This window comes from Ambystoma mexicanum, chromosome 3p, assembly GCF_040938575.1.
Source record: "Ambystoma mexicanum isolate Mex_15411 chromosome 3p, UKY_AmexF1_1, whole genome shotgun sequence".
NCBI lineage: Eukaryota > Metazoa > Chordata > Amphibia > Caudata > Ambystomatidae > Ambystoma > Ambystoma mexicanum.
In genome coordinates, this window is record NC_090925.1 from 1240883325 (window position 1) to 1240900945 (window position 17621).

Sequence of the window (17621 nt, forward strand, 5' to 3'; positions counted from 1 at the left end):
GAGGCAGTGGAGAAATGAATGTCTCATGAAGGCGTCATGCTTAGCCTATCCAATGAAGAATCAAGATTTCTTTATAGAAATAGGATTCACTGAACAGTGTATGTCCGCTGTGTTATCTCAAAAACATGATTCGAATCATAAAACTATCGCCTATGTGAGCAAGGCGTTATCTCAGGTTGAAACTAAATTCAGTGAATGTGAAAGGCTCACCTGACTACTGTCTGGGCGTTGCAGCACTTCCGTCCCATTATTCAGGGAGAAAAGGTGATCATTGAAACAAATCATTAGCCTTTGCAATTTTTACAAAGCAAGGGGATTAGATCAGGTAATCTGGCACAGTCTAGAATTACTTCATGGACATTGGCATTACAGGGATCCCCTGTAGAAGTAAAATATGTACAGAACAAAAAGAGCCCAATTGCTCAAGGGATAGCAGATCTGCATGACTGTGCAGCTGAATGTGTTTCAGGTGAAATAGAAGTAGAGCCCAGTTTAAATGGATTTGAACAGTCACCACACAAAGCTTTTAATGAAAATGTGTGCTAAGATTTGCCAACTGTGTAGGTAGATGGATGTGCTTATCATATTGAGAATGATAGTGATAAACAGCTGGTGGCAGGGATAGGAAATGTCTGGATAAGCTATGAAGGCATTCCTAGTATAGGGATGAGAATTGGAGCCAGGAGTAGCCAAATAGCAGTGTTAGCTGCCATTTTATAGGGCGATTACTACTGCATTTGATAACAAATTCAAAGAAATTGTCTTAGTAACTGATTCTGATTATGCCCGAAACATCTTTGTAGAGTATTTACCAGGTTGGAAGGCAAAGGGTATGCTCACATATTATAAAAAGTCTCTCAAGCATGGAAAATTATTAATGGTGGTATGTCTAATGTCAAAGTGGATGGAGTGCATTCCTGCACCAGACTGTAGTGCACAGACAGCAGCCACCTTGGTGGTAAATCATATATTTTCAAGGTTCGGGTTACCCCAGAGGATAGAATCAGACAGAGGAAGTCATTTCACGAGCGCCTTGATGAGCAAGGTGTGGAAGATATTGGGGGTAAAATGGAAATTGCATATCTCCCATGGACCAGCTTCTTCTGGGAATGTAGAGAGAAGTAACAGGTCTTTCATAGAGATACTAAAGAAATTTGTAGCAGAGGCAGGTTCCAGTTGGGATCTACGGTTACCATTAGTATTAATGGCCATTAGGTCGTCTCCTGCTAAAGCAACAAACATCAGTCCTCATGAGGTATTGACAGGAAGAAAAATGGTGCTGCCACAACATTTATTGTACAGGACACATGAGCAGACACTTGTGAGTGCATCCACAGTTCACGAATATGTGGAAGAATTGAGGAAGCACTTGCACCATGCATTTGCACTTGCACTGTGAAATCTGGAAAGAGTTGTTGAAAGTGCAAAGACCTATTTTGATAAAAAGACATCTGTGAAAGAATATAAGATAGGTGATCGAGTACATAAATATCATTTTGGAAGGAATAGACATAAAAATGCAAAGTTTCTTGTGGCATGGCAAGGGCCGTTTGAGATAGTAGATAAAATATCCCCTGTGTATATAAAATAATGAGAACGGAGGGTTTGATGGTGACTGAGCAATTTGTTCATGTCAACCAAATTAAGCCGTGCCCCCCAAAGCATGAGATTAAGAGATTTGAACAGGTGGAGACCCGTTAAATGTACTGGTTGTGATGAAAATAAAGCTGACAGTAAGAAATAGCAGTAAAAGCACAGTAAATGTATCTGTTGGCAAATACATTGAAGAGTGACTGTTTTATGATGCATATAACCTAATGACATAAGAACAGGTACAAGGTGGTATATATTTCGCTCCATGAATATTCAAAAATATGGTCTGGTGAGTAAGCAAGAGCAAAATAAATGCCATGTCTTGGAGATGTAAAATACTATAGAATGGTGTGTATTTAGTTAGGAATTACTGTGATGCTTAGTGATGCTAAGTGTAAAATATTGTGTGTGTCTCTATAATGTGTGTTTAATTGCAGGTGGCCAAAAGTGGCAAGTCCTGGAAGCTATGATGTTTTGGGCCACGTTTTTAAAACCTTTTAGTGGAAGAGAGATAGACAATTGTTTTATGCTATGTACTTAACCTGTTTCTTTTCTATTCACTTTAGATATCATTAACCTATTGTCCTGGCAGGGCTAGTCTCTTAAGGCAATGGATTGGCGGCAACAGGATTGGAGTCCACAGGAGGAAACCCCAGGAAAGCCTCCGGACCGAAGTATGGGGGTGAAGATAAACAGCCCGAGATGCCAGAAGAGATGACTTCTATGAAGAAAAATCTATGGAGTGCCAAGCCGGAGAGATTCCGCTGAGAAGGATGCTGTTATGGACAGGACATCCCGCAGGCTTCGTCCTGAGGATTGTGGGTCCCAGAAATGGAGCATAATTGACATGAAATTTATTTGGTGCAGTTGATTTTGTTTTCCCAGTTATTGTTGGTGGAGCATATAACTGTGCTGTGTTTCACCAGTTGGAACTTGAACTGGGGACAATGGAAACTGTTTATTTTATTTTAATTTTATTTTGTTGTTTTATTTTATTATTTTATTTTTGTGCGTACATGCTGATAAAAAAATGTTTACTCCATAAAATATATAGACAGAGACTATATTTCAGAACCTATGGTGATGCTATGGAGTTTGAACAATCCATGCAAATATGAACTGTTGGATGTGTATGCTTCAGTCGGGAGTGTGCACGGATATTATTCTATCACACATGCACATACATGTGAGGACTGATATACATGCTATATTTATTCTGTTTCATGTTTTCTTTACATTTAAGCAATCATTCATTGTGAAATATTTATATGTTCATTCTCATTAATATGATGTTATTTCAGACATTATTCAGCTGACAACAATGGGGAAGGAGAGGTATCCTTTGACACATACATTTTCAGTTGTATGCAGTTCATCCAATTATGACTTTGCGAGCAATCATAACTGTCCGAAAAGGAGGGAAATATATGTAGGGATATATGGCATTGATTCATGGCATTTATTTGTGCAAATGCAGATGACAGTGTGTTCAATGGAAGCAACAAAATGCGTCTAAGTGCTGAATAGCAGTGTTTTAAAATGGCAGTGTTTTAAAAGTAGCCATTACAAAATGTGTTCAGATGACAATGTTTTCAATAGCAGTGTTTTGAAATGGCAGTGTTTTAAAAGCAGCCACAACAACACATGTGCAGATGCAGCCAGTAAAATGGGTGCAAATCTTTTAGCAAATTAGGGATACAGATCAGCATGTTAACAGGATTAGTCTGAATGCAGAAAAGAGATGGGCAGATGAAATGCCACTTTAGGCCTGCAGTGACAAAGCAGAGTGTGAATTGCATTGAAAATAACCCATATTAACTGATTAATTTACCTATTAATTATACCCAATAACTAAGTAGCTCTACTGATTAACATTACAATGCAATTTCAATAAACACGGATAGAAATTCTGTGATTCTGCTCTCTCTCTCGCTTTATGGAAGGAGATACATAAAAATAAAAACACACGGATGGATGAACTGTCTTTTGTGCAAAATTTATGATGCTTCTTTTGTTCACGCAGGAAATAAAAAGATGCATGAAGGCCCTCCTAAAGTGATTGGACAGTGGAGTCAGAAGCTTAGGAGGTGTCAAGTCCGTCAAGAGAAAGGCAGGGCTACTCTTGATTGATAGACAGATACAATATAGGGAGTTGAACTGAAAGGCGCGGCATTCTGTTCGTGCCTGTGCCACTGCTGGGAGCAGGGTTTTGCTGGTCTGGCACTGCAGTCTGCAGAAGCCAGCACAGAGAGAGGTGACTCCCTGGCATTGAAGTTGCTGGGATCTCAAGGCTGATCCCGGGGGCAGTGCAGGGTTTGTAATACTCCCGTGCAGATAAGCCACGGCAGAAAGAGATTGTCCAGACAAAACGTAGAAGCCCCATAAATAATTGTAAGTGAATTTTAACCTGAGGAGAGTGTGGGCTGAATGTGATTCATCATCAGTCAGCACAGGAGTCTATTTTTAAAACAGAATGTGATGTATTTGTTTTTGCATGTGCTAAATGACGGGGGGACAAAGCGCCACGTTCACAAATGTTCTTATTGTATTGCAATGCCTGTTTTATTTAATTTTTCTCTCTTAGGAACTGTAGCCATACTAATGTGGGTAAGATTTGGGGGAATGTATTATTGTTGATTGGATTATGTTTTTATTGTAAATCACATGGTGTTTAACAGAATTTAAAAAAAAAACATTTAGACTGGTTTGGTGTAAGTATTTTTCTTTTATGTCTCCAAAGCTTCATATTTCAACTGGGGAAAGTAATTAGAAGGCGCTGTTGTGTTCACATCACAGTGGTAAAAATAAAATAGAGGTAAAATCAGAGAAATGCGGAAAAGTATATATAGGCAAGATAGAGAGTTTGGGTGTTGGTAAGAATGTGCTCCACTCTGCATGCTAAAGGGGGAGCAGAGCCCTCCCAGGGCATAGGGCTTTAATGTAGATAAACCATTGACAAAATATACATGATAACTGACATTATTTACGATCTTTCGGGGTTCCCTATAATTGTGCTAAGCCTGGGTGATTGTGCTAAGCCTGGGTGGGTGCTTACAGTCAGCTCGGAGCGTGTCATATTTATTAAGGGGGAAGGTTTGTCTTATCATCGGGCAGTGTTATAAAAGGTATGCTCACCACTAAATAACCACCAAAATGAATTAATGCCAATTTACCGCCAAAATACAACAATACTAAAATACTGCCAAGTTAGGTAATAGCCCTAAAGACTAACAGGGTAATTCATAGAATTCAGCGCACAAGTGGCGCACGCGGCTGGCACACAGTGTGCACGTGCAACTTTCTGCGCCAGCCGCGTGCGCTAAAATCCATTTCTGCGCACAGCGTATTCATGGATTTTAGCCTCCAAAACCAGCCGTGGCACAGAGTGGCACAGCAACCCTGCAGCAGTGCCAGTTACACCCCCAACCCCTCCCTGTGCGCCATGCACAGCAAACAAATCCCGTACATGGCGCACAGGCCCCGAACCATGAAAACGCCAGTAAAACACCCCGCGCACCCCTCCGAATACATGTACACCCCGGCGTGGGGAGTTTCCCACACGATTGGCCCTGTGCAAGCGGGGTACGTGTGTTAGTGGGGTGCGCGGGAACTGTCACACGTGTTTGGCTCTGTGCGAGTGGGGTACGTGTGTTACTGGGGTGCGCGGGTACTTTCCCATGCAATTGGCCCTGTGCGAGCGGGGTACGTGTGTTACTGGGCTGCGTGGGAACTTTCACACGCGACTGGCCCTGTGCGAGCGGGGTACGTGTGTTAGTGGGGTGCGCGGGAACTGTCACACGTGTTTGGCTCTGTGCGAGTGGGGTACGTGTGTTACTGGGGTGCGCGGGTACTTTCCCATGCAATTGGCCCTGTGCGAGCGGGGTACGTGTGTTACTGGGCTGCGTGGGAACTTTCACATGCGATTGGCCCTGTGCGAGCGGGGTACGTGTGTTACTGGGGTGCGCAGGAACTTTCACACACGATTGGCCCTGTGCGAGCGGGGTACATGTATTGCTGGGGCGCGCGGGAACTTTCACACGCGATTGGCCCTGTGCAAGCGGGGTACGTGTGTTACTGGGGTGCGCGGGAACTTTCACACGCGATTGGCCCTGTGCGAGCGGGGTACGTGTGTTACTGGGGTGCGCGGGAACTTTCACACGCGATTGGCCTTGTGCGAGCAGGGTACATGTGTTACTGGGGTGCGCAGGAACTTTCACACGCGATTGGCCCTGTGCGAGCAGGGTACGTGTGTTACTGAGGTGTGCAGGAACTTTCACACCTGATTGGCCCTGTGCAAGCAGGGCAGGTGTATTACTGGGGTGCGCAGGTACTTTCACACGTGATTGTCCCTGTGCGAGCGGGGTACGTGTGTTACTGGGGTGCGCGGGAACTTTCACACACGATTGTCCCTGTGCGAGCGGGGTACGTGTGTTACTGGGGTGCGCGGGAAATGTCACACGCGATTGGCCCTGTGCGAGCGGGGTACGTGTGTTGCTGGGGTGCGCGGGTACTTTCCCACGCAATTGGCCCTGTGCGAGCGGGGCACGTGTGTTACTGGGCTGCGTGGGAACTTTCACATGCGATTGGCCCTGTGCGAGCGGGGTACGTGTGTTACTGGGGTGTGCAGGAACTTTCACACACGATTGGCCCTGTGCGAGCGGGGTACGTGTGTTACTGGGGTGCGCGGGAACTTTGACACGCGATTGGCCCTGTGTCGAGCGGGGTACGTGTGTTAATGGGGTGCGCGGGAACTTTAACATGCGATTGGCCCTGTGCGAGCGGGGTACGTGTGTTACTGGGGTGCGCGGGTACTTTCTCACGCAATTGGCCCTGTGCGAGCGGGGTACGTGTGTTACTGGGCTGCGCAGGAACTTTCACATGCGATTGGCCCTGTGCGAGCGGGGTACGTGTGTTACTGGGGTGCGCAGGAACTTTCACACACGATTGGCCCTGTGCGAGCGGGGTACGTGTATTACTGGGGCGCACAGGAACTTGCACACGCGATTGGCCCTGTGCAAGCAGGGTACGTGTGTTACTGGGGTGCGTGGGAACTTTCACACGCGATTGGCCCTGTGTGAGCGGGGTACATGTGTTACTGGGGAGCGCAGGAACTTTCACACGCGATTGGCCCTGTGCGAGCAGGGTACATGTGTTACTGGGGTGCACGGGTACTTTCACACGCGATTGGCCCTGTGGGAGTGGGGTGCATATGTTACAGGGGTGCGCAGGAACTTTCACACGTGATTGGCCCTGTGCGAGTGGGGTATGTGTGTTACTGAGGTGCGCGGGAACTTTCACACGTGATTGGCCCTGTGCGAGTGGGGCACGTGTATTACTGGGGTGCGCAGGTACTTTCACAAATGATTGTCCCTGTGCGAGCGGGGTACGTGTGTTACTGGGGTGCGCAGGAACTTTCACACGCGATTGGCCCTGTACGAGCGGGGTACGTGTGTTACTGGGGTGCGCGGGTACTTTCACACGCGATTGGCCCTGTGCAAGTGGGGTATGTGTATTACTGGGGTGCGCGGGAACTTTCACACGCGATTGGCCCTGTGCGAGCAGGGTACGTGTATTACTGGGGTGCACGGGTACTTTCACACGCGATTGGCCCTGTGCGAGTGGGGTATGTGTATTACTAGGGTGCGTGGGAACTTTCACACGTGATTGGCCCTGTGCGAGCGGGGTACTTGTGTTACTGGGGTGCGCGGGAACTTTCACACGCGAATTTGCTGTCAGAGTAGGTTACGTGTATCCAGTGTGGTGCGCGGGGAGTCCTACACGTGAATTGGCAGTGTGGGTCCTCCCAGGTGTCCCCTCTACCCCCTCCATGGCCCCTGCAGGCAGCCCTCACCACAGGGGACTACCCTGCAACCCTGGACTTGTCCCGCAGGCAGCCCGTCCACCATGGCCATGCCCCCCAGCCAGGCCACGTGTCACGTTGCACTAGTGATCACCAACTCATGTCCCCCAGCACCCCCACTGCCCAGCAGTGAGGGGCACCTGCCAGCAGGCCTCCACTCATGTCCCCCAGAACCCCCACCCCCCAGCAGTGAGGGTACCTGCCAGCAGGCCCCCACTCATGTCCCACTCATGTCCCCCAGCACCCCCAACCCCCAGCAGTGAGGGGCACCTGCCAGCAGGCCCCCACTCATGTCCCACAGCACCCCCATCCCCCAGCAGTGAGGGGCACCTGCCAGCAGGCCCCCACTGATGTCCCCCAGCACCCCCACCCCCCAGCAGTGAGGGTCACCTGCCAGCAGGCCCCCACTCATGTCCCCCAGAACCGCCACCCCCAGCAGTGAGGGGCACCTGCCAGCAGGCCCCCACTCATGTCCCCAGCACCCCCACCGCCCAGCAGTGAGGGTCACCTGCCAGCAGGCCCCCACTCATGTCCCCCAGCACCCCCACCCCCCAGCAGTGAGGGTCACCTGCCAGCAGGCCCCCACTCATGTCCCACTCATGTCCCCCAGCACCCCCACCCCCCAGCAGTGAGGGTCACCGCCCAGCAGGCCCCCACTCATGTCCCCCAGCACCCCAAGCCCCCAGCAGTGAGGGGCACCTGCCAGCAGGCCCCACTCATGTCCCCCAGCACCCCCACCCCCCAGCAGTGAGGGGCACCTGCCAGCAGGCCCCCACGCATGTCCCCCACCACCCTAACCCCCAGCAGTGAGGGTCACCTGCCAGCAGGCCCCCACTCATGTCCCCCAGCAACCCCACCCCCCAGCAGTGAGGGGCACCTGCCAGCAGGCCCCCACTCATGTCCCCCAGCACCCCCACCCCCCAGCAGTGAGGGTCACCTGCCAGCAGGCCCCCACTCATGTCCCCCAGCACCCCCACCCCCCAGCAGTGAGGGTCACCTTCCAGCAGGCCCCCACTCATGTCCCACTCATGTCCCCCAGCACCCCCGCCCCCCAGCAGTGAGGGTCACCTACCAGCAGGCCCCCACTCATGTCCCCCAGCACCCCCACCCCCCAGCAGTGAGGGTCACCTGCCAGCAGGCCCCCACTCATGTCCCACTCATGTCCCCAGCACCCCTACCCCCCAGCAGTGAGGGGCACCTGCCAGCAGGCCCCCACTCATGTCCCCCAGCACCCCCACCCCCCAGCAGTGAGAGGCACCTGCCAGCAGGCCCCCACTCATGTCCCACTCATGTCCCCCAGCACCCCCACCTCCCCTGCAGTCAGGGTAACCTGCCTGCAGGCCCCCACTCATGTCCCCCAGCACCCACACCCCCCAGCAGTGAGGGGCACCTGCTGCTGCTGTCCATGTGCCCTGTCCGATGATGCCTGCACATCCTCCATCAGCTGGTCTCCAGTTGTGGTGTCCACCCCTGCTGGACCGCTGACTCCGACTGTGGCAGGGATGGGATCTCCACCAAGCTGGCTGTCTTGGTCAGGCCAGGTCCACAGGGGGCCCTGGGTGAATCTGGGCCAAAGACGGCAGGGAGAACGACTGGCGCATAGTCTCCACCGAGGAGGAGAGGTCCGTCAGAGTGCACATCACATGTAGGAACCCACCAACCAGGGACCCTCCCAACAGTGCCACGTCGCAACGCTGCTGTTCGTGATGGCGTGCGTTCTCCGCCCAGGAAGAACGCACGTCATCACGAATGTCATGCGCACGCAACGTGACACCAATCAGGACGGAGCCCATACGTTCATTGGACCCCTCATCCGCAGGTAGTGGAGAGGCAGATGACATGGCACTCTTCCCTACCTGCGGACGGGCCTGGGATGGGGCATCCCTGCTGGTGCATGGTGGTGCAGTCACAGGGTCAAGGACAGGGACATGCACAGGCCCCTCCGTGGTGACCTGTGCTGCCTCCTGACCCTGGCCCTGGACTGCACCACTTGCACCAGTGGTACTACCCCCACCAGGCCCCATGTGCGGCTCAGTAGTGGGCTCCTCCTCCTCTGTGGAGACCACCAACCTGGATGTCTCCGTACCGTCTTCCGCCATTGCAAGCCCCTGTGGGGGTAGTGGCAGACGCGGCACCAGCCCCCTCTCTCCCAGATGATGGCAAGTCATGGAAGGGTGGCTGGGCCTTGCGTCGCCGCCCAGTGGAGGCATCCCCGCCGCTTGGCTCCACAGCGCCGTCTCCACCCTCTTCTTCACTTGATGCTGCATAGAGGGAGACATAGAACACAAGCATCAGGGTACAGTACAATATTCGCCTAGACAGGAAGCAATAACACATAAGTGGCAGTGTCTAACGTCACTTCCATACTGTCCCTCCACAACACATGGGTGAATGCACGCAACACACATGCATAAACAGGCACGGCGCCTGCAATCAACATCCATGTACAAGGTCCTCTATTAATCCAAATGTTGCCTTCAAACTCACATGTATCATGGCTCACACTGATCCCATGCACACACATCACCGGAGGGTCATGCATCATGCCTTGTACACCACAGACACATTGGATAGACACAGTGCATACAACGGTGACCGCACTGAATGAGTGAATGTACACATCATCACGGACATGTGTCATTAATCCATGGTGTATCAAAGTCACAGGCACACTTCTCAGACACACACACATGTGGACCATACACGTACATGACAGCAGCACCCATCCCTCACACCCCGACCACGTGCAAGAACAGACACTGGCATGCTTTCATGTGTGCATTTGCCATACAGCTCCCCATGTTGCATTGGAACTCATGCACCAACCATGTGGTTCGCAAATTACTGGTCTCACATGCATGAACATGATGTCCCTGCACACACACATCCATACATGGCCCATGTCACACATACAGGCAAGTATCAGACTACCAGCACACTGAAACATGCCCTGTCTCACACAACAATGCTTGGCCACTTACCGCTCAACTCCAGACAGGTCTTCCTCTGAGGGATCTGGGCATGGAGCGCTGGGCATACGTGTTCCAGGACCCTCATCTGGATGTCACTCATGCTGACCCGGCCCCCCTCCGCGAGGCGCCGGGCCTTGTGGAGGGTCCTGGACCTGAAGTCCTCCCAGCGCTTCTTGACGTGCTTGATGTTGCGGGTTGCCACCCCCTCCGCGTTGTTGGCAACCACTACGTCGTCCCAGATCCTCTCCCGTCCTTCCTTGTTGGCGCGTGATGTTCCGAAGAGGGCATCATACTGGCCCAGGACATGCTCCACCAGGACACCAACTTCCTTCACACTGAAGCTGGTGGCGCTCTACCTCTCTGGCAGGGGGTGGGCAGTGGTCTCAGATGGTGTTTGCCCCGACATGGCGACCCCCGAGACAGGCATGGGTGGGCTGTGGAGCGATGGTATCCCAGTCGGGAGTCTTCTGTTCCAGCAGGGGTGGACACAGCAACTGGAACCCTCACTGATGTGCAGGCACCAAATACCAGGGCACGTGGGCAGCAGGCAGGAAGGCAGCAGCAGATGGCAGGTGGGATCATGCTCGGGGCTCTGGGGGGCAGTAATTCGGCCTTCTGGGCAGGAGCATGGTCTTCTGTGTGTTGTTGCGTGGCCAGCTTGATACGGAATGATTTGGCACGTGAAAATCTTGCACGTCAGCATGTAATTTGAGGAAAGGCCCTTGGCGCGTAAGCATGTCAGCACACGTACGCGGTTTCATTGGACCAAAGGACCTTAGCGCCTAAGCGTTTCTGAGATTTGTTTTGCGCAGGCGTTTCCCTCGTGACGTGGGCATAGTGGTTCAGCGCGCGTGAAAACCTGTATGTCCGCGTGTGAATGCATGTAATCCGAGGAAAGGGCCTACGCGCGTAAGTGACGTGACGCGCGCGGGCGTTTCCATCAACACGGGTGCATGTTCATCGTACACGTCCAAAAACTGCACGTCCGAGTCTCAGGAAAGGGCCTTAGCGCGTACACGCGTAAGTGATGCTGTACGTGTGGGCCGCTTTAAAAGGTACGTGTAGGACCTCATTTCCTTGTACGTGCTTTTCGTGGAGAGCGAGTGGGTGAATTCTGTACTTCAGTTCACACGCGATTACTTCAAAGCGCTTCAAGTTCGTACTCCCTGTTACCTCTGTCAGCGTTCATTTTTTGGGCCTGTTTCCTCAAACAGCGTTCACTTCTTCTTTTGTCATGTCTCCTCAGACTACGTACAATTCTTCTTTTAGCGGGGGTGTGCTTTTTTTTCATGTTTTTTTTCCAGGCAGACGGTGAGTCGTGCACGCATTTACCAACTGTGCTTGCCCCGTGTGTTGCGTACCCCTTCAGAGGTCATTGTAGGCTGTGTGTAACACGTGTACGCTTATTTTTGTGTTTCTGGGTGCCACAGCGTAGTGCGGGTTAATTTTTTCACGCATGTTGTCTACGAGGGGTTGCGTGCAAGTTACTTTTTGTTTTCGGGGTGCCTGTGCGTTGCGTGACCCGTCATCGTCCCCCAGGGGTCACAGACAGCCTTGCTAGAGCACTAGGGTACGAATTCCATCTAGTACCCTACCCCTTTCACCCCCAATTGCCCAAGACAATTGTTTACTGCAACTCCCATACGCACAACAACATCAGTGCCTTGGTCGGGAGACGACCAAGCGGTAAGGGAGGCAAAGATGGCCGACCTCCAAAAGGTGGGCATGGTGGGTGCGGTAGGGGATGTGGCCAGGATTTGCAGGGTGCCCCTAGACCCCCATGTGTGGAGGACCAATCAGGGACACCCATGCTCCCCCCCCATGGTTGAGGAAAACGTGGCTGACACCATCCCAGCTCAGCCCTTGTTGGACCAGCCCATTGTGGCACCTGACCCGGCACAGGATGACTCCCAGGCTGACTTCCAGGTCAGCAAGTCTAAGCCACGTGTGCCGGTGCAAGTTGGTGTCACCAGGCCATGTGGATCTGGGGCAGCGATGTCATCTGCTGCCCCAAGTAGGCAGGGTGGGGAGGCTGCAGGGGCAGCTGCAGCTCTATCCACCCCAGCTCTGAGTCTCCCAGCTGGGACAGTGTCGGTCCTGGTCCATCAAACTGACGTTGCCCCTGCCAACATCACACTTCAGCCAATGCCTGCACCAAGACCTATGGTCATTGTGCCTTCGCACACTCCCAGTACCCAGTCCACCTGCGCTTCTGCCCCTACTGACCAGAGCGGCGCAAGCCACTCAGGCTCTGCTCCACCTTTGAAAAAGAGGAAGAAGGGTGCTTCTGTGATGTGATTCGCGCGAGTGTTTCCCTCGTGACGTGGGCATAGTGGTTCAGCACGCGTGAAAACCTGCACGTCCGTGTGTGAATGCGTGTAATCCAAGGAAAGGGCCTACGCGCATAAGTGAGGTGATGCGCGCGGGCGTTTCCATCAACACGGGTGCATGTTCATCGTACACGTCCAAAAACTGCACGTCCGAGTGTCAGGAAAGGCCCTTAGCGCGTACACGCGTAAGTGATGTTGTATGTGTGGGCCGCTTTAAAAGGTACGTGTAGGACCCCATTTCCTTGTACGTGCTTTTCGTTGAGAGCGAGTGGGTGAATTCTGTACTTCAGTTCACACACGATTACTTCACAGCGTTTCAAGTTCGTATTCCCTGTTACCTCTGACAGCGTTCATTTTTTGGGCCTGTTTCCTCAAACAGCGTTCACCTCTTCTTTTGTTCTGTCTCCTCAGACTACGTACACTTCTTCTTTTAGCGGGGGTGCGCTTTTTTTCATGTGTTTTTTCCAGGCAGACGGTGAGTCGCGCACGCATTTACCAACTGTGCTTGCCCCGTGTGTTGCATACCCCTTCAGAGGTCATTGTAGGCTGTGTGTAACACGCGTACGCTTTTTTTTGTGTTTCTGGGTGCCACAGCGTAGTGCGGGTTCATTTTTCCACGCATGTCTACGAGGGGTTGCGTGCACGTTACTTTTTGTTTTTGGGGTGCCTGTGCATTGCGTGACCTGTCATCTTCACCCAGGGGTCACAGACAACCTTGCTAGAGCACTAGGGTACGAAATCCATCTGGTACCCTACCCCTTTCACCCCCAATTGCCCAGGACAATTGTTTACTGCAACTCCCTTACGCACAACAACATCAGTGCCATGCTTGGGAGGCGACCAAGCGGTAAGGGAGGCAAAGATGGCCGACCTCCAAAATGTGGGCATGGTGGGTGCGGTAGGGGATGTGGCCAGGATTTGCAGGGTGCCCCTAGACCCCCATGTGTGGAGGACCAATCAGGGACACCCATGCTCCCCCCCATGGTTGAGGAAAACGTGGCTGACACCATCCCAGCTCAGCCCTTGTTGGACAGCCCATTGTGGCACCTGATCCGGCACAGGATGACTCCCAGGCTGACTTCCAGGTCAGCAGGTCTAAGCCACTTGTGCCGGTGCAAGTTGGTGTCACCAGGCCACGTGGATCTGGGGCAGCGATGTCATCTGCTGCCCCAAGTAGGCAGGGTGGGGAGGCTGTAGGGGCAGCTGCAACTCTATCCACCCCAGCTCTGAGTCTCCCAGCTGGGACAGTGTCGGTCCTGGTCCATCAAACTGACGTTGCCCCTGCGTACATCACACTTCAGCCAATGCCTGCACCAAGACCTATGGTCATTGTGCCTTCGCACACTCCCAGTACCCAGTCCACCTGCGCTTCTGCCCCTACTGACCAGAGCGGCGCAAGCCACTCAGGCTCTGCTTCACCTTTGAAAAATAGGAAGAAGGGTGCTCTGGCACTACAGGCTGAGACAAAGGAGAAAAGGACACCTTTGCACACCTAAATGTATCTAGGCTTTTGTGTGAGTTATTTTTTATGTTTCTGTAACGTTATTTAAAGTCAAGGTGCGGGGGAGAAAAATAGCAACCCTGGCATATGGGTTGAAGGAAATATGAGAACAGAGTAAGTTCCCTATTAGGGAACTCCCGTCCCCTGCACACTATCTGGGGCTTATGGAGCCCAAGTATTCAAAGAGTATCTAATATAGGTATTTGGTATAGTTTTTGGTTAGACTTAAACCAAGCGTTAATTGAAGCAAGTGTTTTTTTTTTGCCTAACATAGTTAAAACATAGAGACAGTTATAGAATAGATATCTATCTATTCTATAACTGTCTCTATGTTTGCAGAGCAAAGAACAAGCTGGCCTCAAATCATGCCACTACTCTGGTGACTGGCGGTGGGTCTCCACCAGAGGATAACAAACTCACTGACCATGAGTCTGTTGCTGGGACCTTCGTCACAGAGGAACAGATCCAAGGCGTGGGAGAGCTACCTGATTACGAGGCATTGTCCGGTGAGTGCCCATGCATGTGTGTGTAATCCATGTGTATGTTGTTTGGGTGACGGGTTCTGATTGAGTGCCAGGTGAGGGTGTGTACTCCTGAGTGTAATGGGTCACCCATGTGCTTCCTCCAATCCATTCATGTGCCTTTGATTTGGGTATGACAGTATCCCTTCTGCCCACAGTAGCCAATTAGCCCCACATTACTGCTGTTGCACTTGAACTATCATCTTGCAACAACATTATTCTGATTTTTTATGTGTTCATTCAGGCTGATTGTTTAAATTATCCCATTTTTCATATGCTTTTTTCATCCCTAATGCCACATATGTGACGTGCTTCTGTCATTGTTTACACCCCACATTGTGGCAATTTAGTTACCTGGTTATGTGAATGTTTAAACCATTCAGGGCGAGGGAGTATTGGCCTGCTGAAATTTATTTTTAGGGCCTGTTTGCATGTGGAACATGATAGTTGTTTCCTGTCATGTTGAAGTGACCAACCATTGATGTGTACATCTGCCTACAATCACTGTCTAATTGTACACTGGATGTGTTGCAGTGTGTGGCACATACATATTTTGCAACACTATTCTGCATTTATCTTCCCATCATGTCCATATGGCATGGATGTGTAACAGTACTCATTCACTGACATATTGCTGTAGTTGTCTAATTTACCATGGCTATGCTACATGACATCTGTGTGCTGGCATGTGTCATGTATGTGTATTGGACATGCCACTCACAGGCTGATGTGTGATGCCAGTGCTACACGACATGCTGCAAATGTGTTGCTTTTCCATCTTGGTGTCCTCCTTTTCTGCCTTTTTGACTCCCCTTCAAAATCATTGACAGTGCTTGCATGCCAGGGTTATAGCCATGTGGGACATGTGTTAACCATGTACAGGATCTCTGTCTTGTCAGGTCTATGTGTGTGCTATAGTGCTCATGCCTGTTTCCATTTCTTGTGTTTCATGTTTTTGCAGGTGACGACGCACTTGATGCTGGTGAGGTTCAGGAGATGGTGCATACACAGGAGGATTCTCAGCCACGATCAGGCACCAGTGGGGACGTGGTGTGGTGGTGGGTGAAAACACTTTGGTACTGCAGACCATACTGTCGAGGGGTGCCTCTGGGTGCAGCTCCCCAGACCTCTACTCAGGTGCTGAGTCGGATGATGAGACTTATGTGCTGTCGCAGGTCAGTGCTTCTAGCAGAGATTCTGTTCTGTCCAACCCACCTGGACCAGGGGTAGAACCCTCTATGGGGATGTCAGTGTTGGTAGGTCCGCCTTTGGTGGTTACAGATGCAGGGTCAGACTCCGCAGCATCTGATCCTGTTTCTGGGCCAGCAGATCAGAGGGGGAATGCAGTCCTGCAGCCTCAGGCAGTGCCAGAACAGCAAGGTGCAGATTGCCTTGCCCCAAACAGGTGTGGTGCCCGCCGACGCGGTGGCCGTGCACCACCAGGCAATACTGTATGGGAAAACTCCATGTACGGTATGGCAACCCAACAGGCAGCATCAGTAGAAATGATGGCTCAGGCAATGGAGAGGGTGGCCACTTCCATTATCCCCCCTGAAAGGCAGATGGAGCAACAACAGCAGGCAACAGACTCCATTTGCCAATCACACAGGGAAGACATGTTGGCATCCAACAGGGACCGAGGGACGGCACTGGAGACTCTGTGCGAATCCATAGCAATAGAGTCACAGGGCCACAGGGAAGCCCTGAGGGTGGAACTCCATAACCTCAGGCAGAGTCTTCTTGAACTTGAGGCTTCCCGAAATGTTAGGGCAGAACAGCAGCTGGAGCAGCTCACAGGTTCGCTCTCAGCTGAGCTGCAGGCAACACGTGAGGAGATCCGGGCATCCCGCGAGACCATGCGTGCAGAAGTGCAGGCAACCCGTGACGTGCTGCATGGGGATCTCCGCACTTTAATCCTCCAGAATCTGACCTTCCAGACCTGCATGCTTGCTGCCATGGAGGACCATACCAGGGCTTTTCGTGGGCTACCTCCCATAGTGCCACCACCTCCTGATGCAGCAGCAGAGGGTGAAGAGACCGACAGCAGTTCTCCCACAATGGCATAGCTGTGCAGGCCATGAGCCCATGGAGGTATTTTTTTTTCACAACATCCATGCAGGTGGCCATTGGTGTGCACCCTGTCCTCCAACCTCCTGGGTGCCCCCCCCCCCAGCACCACATGGCCATTTTTTTTAAACATTTTTTTTTACAGTGTGTTGCCTTGTGTGGCTCCTGTGGGCATCCACTGTATTCCGGCTGGGCACATGCAGGCTTGTCCTGAGTTTGGGTTAGATGCTTGGGTTTGTGACACACACACCCCTCCTGCTTCCCGTTTCCATGGGCTTGCAAAGGGTGTGACCAAGTGACAGTGACTTACACAGTGACATTGGGCTCCCATGAGCTGTGTGGGCAGTCTGTAGTCAATACAGGTTCCTTCCTCATGTCTTCACACGTCTCCTTTGCAGATGGAGTTCATGCTGTATGCAGTACACTGACACATTTGCGTGGCAGCAAGACTCTACAGTTGGAAGGGGTCGATGTGCTGGCTTATTCAGGTTGTAAGACTACCACTACTTTGACTTAGTACTGTCATGTTTTTGCAATGTTTCATGGTGTGTTGCTGTATTGTGTTGGAGGTAAGTATTTGTTCATGTGTACTGTTTGTTATTGATTACTGGGAGCATATTGTCTGTGGGCAGTTTCCATTTGGGACAGTGCACTTTGTGACACTTGTGCATTGCTTTGTTTGCTTTCACATTGCATGACATGCCATGGTGTGTTGGGTGGCGGAGCTGGGGAGGGGTTGGGTGACATGGCGCTATTTTCATGTTGTATTTTGCAAGG